This window comes from Rana temporaria, chromosome 9 (genome assembly GCF_905171775.1).
Source record: "Rana temporaria chromosome 9, aRanTem1.1, whole genome shotgun sequence".
In the NCBI taxonomy this organism is placed as follows: domain Eukaryota; kingdom Metazoa; phylum Chordata; class Amphibia; order Anura; family Ranidae; genus Rana; species Rana temporaria.
Genome location: NC_053497.1, coordinates 9,491,452 through 9,502,492, shown reverse-complemented (window position 1 = coordinate 9,502,492; position 11,041 = coordinate 9,491,452). Strand labels below are relative to the sequence as shown.

The following is an 11,041-nucleotide window of genomic DNA, read 5'->3' as shown; positions in this document are numbered from 1 at the left end:
TTATTCAGGCAAATGTCATCACAAAAAATAAACAGAACGGCAGCACTAGAATAGATAGCAAACTATATGCAAACTTGCATTTCCAACATGGTGAAGGATAAACTTCCAAGCCTCAGGAGCCAAACCAAAAAATATGAAGCAGCAGCACAGAAACAAAGGAACCCAAACTGTGGTAGTCCAAACAAGATGTCCTTTATGTGGAAGGAAATGGAAGGCAGAGAATCAACGTTTCCTCCTCTTTCCAGCCTTCCCTCCAGGCAGCCTTCCAGCGGATCTAACACGGGGTCTTGCAGGTGGGGTCGATGTGGCAGCAGGAGGATGGTGTTCCGCAAGCCGGGCCGGGTCACATAGCCCAGTCTCTGGGGTCAGCAGGCCCCTCTGCATCCACCAAAGGACCTGGTTCATCAGGGCCTTTGCCAGTCTTCTCTGGTCCTCCTCCCCTTCATTCAAATCGTGGGCCAATGAGGCACTGAAGGCCTCTGTGGGGTTGAGGGGGGCCCTCATGATGGCGCTTGCCTCCTGTATCATGCGGAGGCTTGCCTCCTCCACAGGCCTCAACTGCCTCCTTCGGCCTGATGGCCTCACCTGGGGGGGAGAAGACTGGCTGGTGGTGGTTCTCCTGGCCGGGGGGACCTGCTGCAGGCCACTGGGCCCAGCCTCCTCCTGGCTGCCACTGACCCCGGCCTCCTCCTGGCTGCCACTGACCCCGGCCTCCTCCTGGCTGACAGACACCTGAGGATCTGCCACCTCCTGGCTGATCTCTTCTTCCTGTGTGGAAAAAAAAGGACATTTTTTACAATTTCGCTAAATAAAACCACACTCATTTTCATGTTTTTCGTTTAGTATTTTCTGTTCATTATTACTTGAATACACTCTACTTCTGACCCCTGCAGTTGTCATCTCTGACACCTATTTGTCTGTACACCTTTTTTTTTGCTTTTTCCCAGCTTGGCTTTTCTTTTACAATATCAAATCATTAATCCACCAAGAATTATTTACGCCAGAAATATAGAGGAAACTACTATACCTCCTCATCGAAGGGTGGCAGATCTGCATCTCTGTCAGCCAGGCCCTCTTCCTCCGACTCTGCAGGGCTGTGGTCATCTGGGGAAGGTCCGCTGGAAGGTAGCATGGAGGAAAGGTTGGAAGAAAGACTCGACATCGTTTTCCTGCCTTCCATTTCGTCCCGCAAAAAAGCCATCTGTTTATAATACCACAGTTTGGGTTCCTTTGCTTGTCTTGCTGCTGCTCCCGATTTTTTGCTTTTATTAGCTTTGTATGCTCTCCTGTATGTGCTTCTGAGGTTGGCAAGTTTATCCTTCACCATGTTGGCAGTGCATCCTGGCACCCATGTTTGCATATAGTTTGCTAGCTCTTCTAGTGCTGCCGCTCGTACATCTTTATTGCAATATAATGCGTGTTTTGAATTCCACAGGATGGGCGTGTCCTGATATTTTTGTAGTAAGGCCTCTATAGCTTCCTTGGTTTGTAGTTGGTCCATTTTACTTTTTGAAATATGATATTTTTTTTGAGTCTAGATTCAAAAAACATAAACCAAATAAAAATAAATATTCAAAAGGATCAGCGTTGACCTTGATATAATATGTGTCTTCAAATTTATTACCTATATCTAATTACAAACACAGTCTCTCTTGTTTAAACAATGATTGGCAGCTCGGCCGCATTGGTTGTACCAAACATTGATTTGCTAGATGCAGAGCCATTGTTAACATTGCAGTAAATATTTTTAATATAGAAAAATAAACAATGCTTACAAATGACAGTATTCATCTAGGCACTCTTTCATGTGTAAATCTCATGCCCCTGACAATGGATGACATAAAAGACACTTCCTAATGACCTCTGTACAACCAACACTTGAACAATACTTTGCCTGATCTGAATACACCATTCCAAAACTTGTCAATGAGGTACAGCATTGTTCACATCTCTATTTTGTGAGGTGTCCAAAAGCATTTGGATACCAAAATAACATTGTGGTACCCCATAGACAGAATAGCTTAAAAAGGGTGCAACCAACAGCCCAAACCCCCATCCCATGTGTCTACATTTTCAAGGCCTCTGCTGATCACATTTTTAATTTCCTTACCTTCCTGTCTCTCGCTCCTCGTTTCTCACGCTCGCCTAATTACCGCGTAAGATGCGTAATCACGGCGTGCACCTTTTAAACACTCCGCGTATTTATTAAACCCCGCCCTCGTCACCTTTGCGAGGCCCCTAATCAATGAGTTTAGGAAATATGGCGTTAACTGTGTATGTTCTGGATGCGCTCGAAGATTCTCCGCGTAACCGACGTAAACACGTTGTTTGCATTCTCTACACTCCGCGTATGTATTAAACGCCGCCCTCTTCTCCGCCCATGGCGTAAGAATTCATCTTTTCCACGCCCATAATCTCTGTGGGAAAGGAAAGATGGCGATGTCACACGAGCGGGCACGATGCTCTCATGCCACAAGTGAAGGGACAGAGGCAGGGACGTCCCGATCAAGGCCAAGAAGATACAAAGCCACTAATATGCGGTTCCAGGAAATGGTGGAGTTAGTTTACATCATGCGAAAGAAGGACTATGATGGTGAATTAGGGCCATACAAGACCCCTAACCGCCGAAAGGCACATATTATGGACAAGGTGGCGAGGAGAATGCAGAGGATGTTTGGGATCACCAGGTCCAAGGAACAGCTGAGGAAACGATGGTCAGACTTAAAATTGAGGGAGCCACATCAGATGAAGAAAATACTTAAAATTCTGCGTAAAAGTAAGTAAATATATATTGGGGTTGGGGGGGGGGGTGGGTGATTGTCTGCAATAATGTGTTGCCATGTATATTTCACCATCTGCCTCCTTGGCCTGCTTGTAATTTTAAAGACATGTTGTCATTTATTTTTTATGACATAAATACCTACATATTTACAAATAGTGTTCTTAGTAAACCACGTAACATCACATAGTTTCTCAGAAAGGCTCGGTTATTCCAGGAACAACACACCTGGACATGGCTCACTGGCCAAAAACTTTGTTTGTAAACATTGTGTAAAAGCTAGTTCTAGAAAATAAAATTATGAGAATGGGAAAGGCAAACAGGATTCATTCTAAAAACAGTGGTAATAAAGCAGATGTTTTCACATCTGCAATGCAGAGCACCTGTGTCTCCCCAAACCAAAAAAGGGTTTTGGTAGGGTCTCCCAGAAATACTGTTTAGGGGGGACATCCATGTGTGTCACTTTGCTAAAAAGGGGCAGGATCAGAGCTTGCCATATAGAAGTAATTGCAAAATGTAGGTTTGGTGAAAGATAAAAGTAACTAAATGAAAGCATCTTCTAAGCAATGTGTGCGATTTATGCTCTCCAATATCTGTGTGCTGATGAGTCTACATTTTTTTTTGTTTATTTCAGGGGAAAGAAGTCGCCAGCATTTGGAGGAGGCAGAGAGGGCCAGACAAGGCCAAAATCTGCCATCTCAACATGTGGAGGAGGAGGAGGATGTGGAAGGAGAAGAGGATGTGGAAGGAGAAGAGGATGTGGAAGGAGAGGAGGAAGGAAGAAAGGAGGAAGGAAGAGAGGAGGAAGAAGTAATTTTGGACTTAGAATTTATAGCAGATGAAGGGCAAGTGGCGGAAGAACAATTTGGCGAATTGAAAGAAGGTGGATTGATGGATGAAGGAGGAGTCCAAGATGATGGGGAAGTGGTGGAAGAAGGAGGAGTGATAGAAGATGATGGGGAGGTGGTGGAAGAAGGAGGAGTGATAGAAGATGTCGAAGAGGTGGAAAGGAGAAGCCCATCAGGTCAGTGTCACCCTAGCTTGATTAAAAAAAACATATGTAGATAGGCCTCATCGAAAAATAATGTTGTAAATGACAATTTTTTTTTTTTTTTTAGGGGAGGAGGATGGTGTGCCAATATTTTCACGTGCAAGTGCTGCTATAATTATTCAACAGGTAATGGAGTGCAGCACTGAAATGCACAATATGCGTGAAAGGATGGTTGTCATGGAAGAGAATTTAACAAATGTCCTTTTGGAATGCTGCACGGAAATGGACAATATGCGGCAAAGAATGATGGTCATCGAATCTAATTTTAAAAATATTATTGACATGATGGGCCGTGTCAAAGACTGAAACACCCCCCGCCCATCCCCCGCCCCCACAAACATTTTTACTGTTTTAATAATGAATACGCCAAAATTTGAAGATACACACACAGTGTGCCAACATGTGCTATCTGCCATCACAGAATATCTAGTGTCTGTGCTTTGTGGGTCCAACCCCCTCCTCCATCCTCAAGTAGTTGAGAGGAAGGGTTTGCTCCCACAGAACACAGACATTGATCACCCATGATGTCAGATAGCACATGTGGCCATTTGTCTGTTGAACCAATGACATTTGGCGAGTTTGCACTGAATGTGTGTATCTTCAAATTTTGGCGTGTTCCAGTGTGAAAGCACACCATGACTGACTGCTGTTGTGAGTTTTTATATTTTTTTAATTGTATTTTGTTACTTTTTGACCATGTTGAACATTTTTGGATACTATAAAGTTTAGACCATAAAGAATAAACAACGCCAAAAAATTAAAAAGATATATATATAGAATTATAAATCTCTCTAATCACTGAATTTAGTGAAGTCGAGATTTGACTCCTAAATCTCAAGAACAAATTTTCTTATTGAAAAACACACCAAAAAAAAAAAAATTGTTTAAAAAATATTGGTTTTTGTGCATAAAAAATATGCCGAAAATAAAAAATACTAAGGCGGTAAACACCCCACCAAAAATATTCTATATATATATATATATGTAAACAATAAATCTAACTATATTTGATAAACAAAAATGTGAACTTGTTAAAAAATGTATAATCTGCATAATATTTTTGGTTGAATTACCTGAAAAAAAAAAAAAGGAAAAATTTTTTTTGTAGACTCCTAAGTACAAAAGCAGGGAGTAATGAAAAAAATATAAAATAATTTTTGGGGTCATGAACAAGCAAAAATTAAAAAACTTGACCTCAAAATTTACAAATGGAGTTGCTTCTTATTTCTAGACTCAATACCCTGTTTGTAGATGAGTGAATACTGTGCAAAATGTGGTTATTTACTAAAAGTGGAGAAATCAATTATGCATTAAAATTGAAGAAGTTAGTTAGAGAACCAGGAAGACAGATAAAAAGAGAAAAAGCATTAATGACAAACAACTGTATAAAGTCCAATGGTCTAATTATTTTTTATTTGAGAGAATATTCCTTTCTTTGGGGGCCGAATTAGAAAGAAATATGATCTGGCATAGCAATGGCCCCCCGACCCATGAAGTACTCAACATATTTGTCGCGTACCTCACGAGCTGATTGGGGGGCCAAGCCAGCGCGACCAGTGTCCAGCCCGGGAAGGGGATCTGAGGGTAGTCTTGCCTCAGAACCGATGTCGGGTAGGTACGTCTGGGAGTGCCTGCGTAAAAAGTTGTGCAAAATGCAGCAGGCAAATACAACGGTGTCCAATTTATATTCCGCCAGATGTATCGATGTCCTGAACAGGCGGAACCGGTTGGTGAGTATCCCAAAGGCATTCTCGACTACCCTCCGAGCCCTGGCCAACCGAAAATTAAACACACTCCTCTCTGAGGTGAGGGTCCTCTGGGGAAAAGGCCGCATGAGGTGAGGACCAAGCCCGAAAGCCTCGTCCGCTAGGAACACAAACGGAAGTCCTTCCACATTCTCTTCATCTGGTGGCAATGCCAGACCACCAGCTTGGAGACGATCATAGAAATCAGTCCGTGCGAACACTCCCCCATCAGACATCCGGCCATTCTTCCCCACGTCCACATATAGAAACTCATACTGTGCCGACACCACCGCCATCAACACAATACTATGATAACCCTTGTAATTATAATAGTAGGACCCCGAGTGGGGTGGGGGCACAATGCGGACGTGTTTCCCATCTATTGCTCCACCGCAGTTTGGAAAATCCCACCGCTGGGCAAATTGGGAAGCCACAGACTGCCATTCCTGTGGTGTGGAGGGTAGCTGTGGGGACAAACAAAAAAAGAGATTTAGTACTTTGGAATAAAAACATCCTACAAGCATCCTTGTGACACTTCAAAGTATTAAAATTGCATTCGAAAAATGTGCATGGAGAATTTGGGAAATGAGATATATAGGGCCACTTAATTAAGAGACTCCACAGCCCTCTGATGGGGACAATTAAAGTTTGAAGGGGGGGGGGACACAAAAACCAAAAAGTCCTGTTTTAAAAAATGGCAAGGTGGGTTTGTCCCTAGGATAGCATGCTGGACAGGTTAATATTGGGTAAGGGACAAATATGCAGGTAGGCCAAGAAAAAAACATGTAAAGCTGATATCAACATGCATAGGGAGAAAAGGGAACGTTAGTTAAACACACAGCATATCTGGGAAATTAAAAATAAAGTTAGTTAGCAACATTAGTACAGCCAGGAAACTTACCTTAATATACTCCTCATGCATAACTTTGATGATGGCAGCACACGTGTCCGGTATGATGACCCCAAGCGCCTGCGGAGAGATGCCTGTCGAGAACTTGAGGTCCTGCAGGCTCCTCCCAGTCGCCAGGTACCGCAACGTGGCAATAAGCCTCTGCTCGGCCGTGATGGCTTGGCGCATCACAGTGTCCTGCCTCGTGATATAGGGGGACAGAAGTTCCAGCAGACTGTTGAATACGGGGTCCGTCATGCGGAGAAAATTCCTAAAGTCATTAGGATTATTCTCCTGGAGTTCCCTAAGCAGAGGCATATGTGAGAACTGGTCACGCTGGCGCAACCAATTCTTGGTCCAGAAACGCCTCCGCCCCCTGTTTCTGGCCAAAGTACTGGAAAAATGAACATATCCAGCAGCCATCCCATAAACAGCACCAACTCGCGAAAATTGACGCTGCTGCTCCATCATGGCTTCAAACCGGCCGGCTGGTCAGTCAAGAACACACTCAAACAGAAAGCACTCGCAAATCCAGCACTACCTGCGACAAACGCGTGACAAACAGATACGAGCGCACAGGATGCAACTGCTAAAGCAGAAACAACCTGCTAGCCTATAGCCGAATGACAACTACGTTACCGCAAGCACACGCACTGAACCCGTGAATACACGCTGTCAAAGCCTGGAGACCGAGAAGCGCGAATCAGCTCTAACCAAACCTTCACTAACACGAGCAAACCCGTAACTAGCAAAAGAGGAACAGAGGGCGGCGCCATTAAGTTTGGTCTTCCCCTTTATAGTGACGTCGTACGTAGTTTACGTGCACGCGTTCCGGTACGACGGTAATTTGGTCCGCTGGTGTGTACAAGCCAGCGGAACCAAACAAAAATCAGCCTTGTACGCCGGAAACTGTCGGGCAGACAGTTTCCAGCGCACAGATCCGGTCGTGAGTACAAGGCCTAACGAGTCACATGACACCGGGAGGAGGGAAATTGGCTATTTGAGCCCAATTTGGACATTTTCACTTAGGGGGGTACTCAATTTTGTTGCCAGCGGTTTAGACATTAATAGCTGTGTGTTGAGTTATTTTGAGGGGACGGCAAATGTACACTGTTATACAAGCTGTACACTCACTACACAACATTGTAGCAAAGTGTCATTTCTTCAGTGTTGTCACATGAAAAGATAGAATAAAATATTTACAAAAATGTGAGGGGGTGTACTTACTTTGTGAGATACTATATATATATATATACAGGCTTCCTATAAGTGATTGCAGTAGGCCGCGACCTCTCTCTTTGTCACACAGAGAGGTCCGTCTTAAGTCAGGCCCAGGAGGAAGAGAGCGTGCCCGGGCTTCATAAGATCCTTTTATCATCCCTCCCAGCAACCTTCAGGCCACTGTAAGGGTCCCTGGGATTTGTAGTCTCAGGCCCGGATTCACGTAGAATCGCGTATCTTTGTGTGGGCGTAACGTATCCTATTTACGTTACGCCTCCGCAACTTTTACAGGCAAGTGCCGTATTCTCAAACGAAAGTTGGGGCGGCGTAACGTAAATAGGCTGGCGTAAGCCCACCTAATTCAAATGTGGAAGATGTGGGCGTGTGTTATGTAAATTTTATGTGACCCCACGTAAATGACGCTTTTTACGAACGGCGCATGCGCCGTCCGTGAAAGTATCCCAGTGCGCATGCTCCAAATTAACCCGCAAGAAGCCAATGCTTTCGACGTGAACGTAAATGACACCCAGCCCTATTCGCGAACGACTTACGCAAACGACGTAAAATTTTCAAAATTCAACGCGGGAACGACGTCCATACTTAACATTGAACCGCCGCATCTAAACCTCATTTAGCAGGGGTAACTTTACGCCGGGAAAAGCCTAACGTAAACGGCGTATCTGTACTGCGTCGGCCGGGCGTACGTTCGTGAATTTGCGCATCTAGCTGATTTACATATTTCTAGGCGTAAATCAGCATACACGCCCCTAGCGGCCAGCGTAAATATGCAGTTAAGATACGACGGCGTAAGAGACTTACGCTGGTCGGATCTAATACAAATCTATGCGTAACTGATTCTAAGAATCAGGCGCATAGATACGACGGCTCAGACTCAGAGTTACGACGGCGTATCTAGAGATACGCCGGCGTAACTCGTTTGAGAATCCGGGCCTCAGAGTACGGGAATATATAGCAGCAGATTCCAGAAGGATTATGCCGCGTACACACCATCAGTCCATCCGATGAGAACGGTCTGATGGACCGTTTTCATCGGTTAACCGATGAGGCTGACTGATGGTCCGTCGCGCCTACACACCGTCGGTTAAAAAGACGATCGTGTCAGAACGCGGTGACGTAAAACACAACGACGTGCTGAAAAAAATGAAGTTCAATGCTTCCAAGCATGCGTCGACTTGATTCTGAGCATGCGTGGATTTTTAACCGATGGTTGTGCCTACTAACGATCGTTTTATTCCCATCGGTTAGAAATCCATCGGTTAAATTTAAAGCAAGTTGGCTTTTTTTTAACCGATGGTTAAATAACCTATGGGGCCCACACACGATCGGTTTTGACCGATGAAAACGGTCCATCAGACCGTTGTCCTCTGTTTAACCTATCGTGTGTACTATGCCCCATAACTCACTCTGCTGGCGCACAGGTATGAGGTCACTGGCTGTCAAATAATCACGGGGCCAACAACACTCAAAACACTGGAAGGTGCAAAACTTTCTGGTTACAGTTCACATCGCTACATAGGGAGGGCTAGTATTGGGGTTACAGGGAGGGTTAGTGTTATAGAGAACTTAGAGAACTGTTCAGCTATATAGCAAACAGCAGGCTTTTTTTGAGCCAGGTTTCTAAGGATAGCCTAGAAAATACCTGAAAAGGAGCCGAGTGCTCCACCTACTGGCTGAAAATGAGAATACAAAACAATCATATTCTTGTTCAAAAAAATATATTATTGAAAAGTGCTTAACAAAATGCATACATAAACACATTCCTTTTGGTTTAACCACTTGCTTACTGGGCACATAAACCCCCTTCGTGCCCATGCGAAATTTCAGCTTCCGGCACTGAGTCGCTTTAACTGACATTTGCGCGGTCGTGCGACGTGGCTCCCAAACAAAATTGACGTCCTTTTTTCGCCACAAATAGAGCTTTATTTTGGTGGTATTTGATCACCTCTGCGGTTTTTATTTTTTGCGCTATAAACAAAAAAAGAGCGACAATTTAAAAAAAATATATATATTTTTTACTTGTTGCTATAATAAATATCCCATTTTTTTTTAAATATTTTTTTTTCTCAGTTAAGGCCGATACGTATTTTTCTACGGATTTTTGTAAAAAAAAAAATTGCAATAAGCAACTGGTTTGCGCAAAAGTTATAGCGCCTACAAAATAGGGGACAGAATTATGATTTTTTTTTTATTATTTTTTTTTTTACTAGTAATGGCGGCGATCTGCGATTTTTATTGGGACTGCGATATTTCGGCGGACATATCGGACACTTTTGACACAATTTTGGGACCATTCACATTTATACAGCGATCAGTGCTATAAAAATGCACTAATTACTGTATAAATGTGACTGGCAGGGAAGGGGTTAACACTAGGGGGTGAGGAAGGGGTTAAATGTATTCCCTGGGTGTGTTCTAACTGTGGGGGGAGGGGGGTGACTGGGGGAGGTGACCGATGCTGTGTCCCTATGTACAAGGGACACAGATCGGTCTCCTCCCCTCTAACAGCACGTGGAGCTCTGTGTTTACACCCCATCATTACACACAGAGCTCCACGTCCCTGCTGTCACCTGATGTGTCATCGCCGATCGCGTGTACCCGGCGGACATCGCGGCCACCAGGTACACGCATCGGCTCTATTCAGCGATGCGCCGGGACAGTGTTTACCCGCCGCGCGCCCCCCAGTGGGTGGTGCTTTTAAAAAGACGTCCACCCGGCACTTGAGAGCCGCGCTGTTGACGTCTTTTGTCAATAGCGCGGGTCTGAAGTGGTTAAACTTTATTCCATCAGAATTTCATTTGCACAGCAGATTTCTCCCTGGGGACAGCAAGCAGTTAGCAGTCGAGGCAGCCATATTGGCAATTGCGTTGGCTTGGAATCGAACCCAGGTCAGCTGCTGGATAAGCAGCTATGCTCACCACTGCACCACCAACGCGAGGAATGTCTCTGTATTGTGGGAGGAAAAAACCTGAGGATGGCGAGGTGAGGATGGCGCTGGATCCCACTTCTATGTCTGGTCTTGTCACAGTGGCAACATAAAGCAGCTTACTAATTGCTCTGCTATACGTATCCTTGTTTGGTAGCAAGTTTTCTCCTTCATTGCTCTTTTGATAGTCCTGGTTTTCACTTCCTTTGCATATTGCATATGGAAGATTTCTGAGATTTTCTGAGACGATAACTTCCATCTTTTTCTCTCTCGATTTCGATGCCCAGATAGTAGCTAATGTTCCCAAGTTCTTTGGTTTGAAAATGTTCTTTCAGCTTGTGAACTATCTGATTGTAATCCTCTTCTTGTTCAAAACAGGTTAAAATGTCATCAACATAGATAAGTGTAGCGC

The 11,041-nt window shown here is 44.3% G+C and overlaps 1 non-coding gene across 1 annotated transcript; it reads right to left on the bottom strand.

Annotated features, from left to right (window-relative positions):
• Positions 1-10,566: 10,566 nt before the first annotated feature.
• TRNAD-AUC lies at positions 10,567-10,638 on the bottom strand. The gene has a single exon. It is a non-coding gene; the product is annotated as a tRNA-Asp (tRNA).
• Between the last annotated feature and the right edge of the window lie 403 nt (positions 10,639-11,041).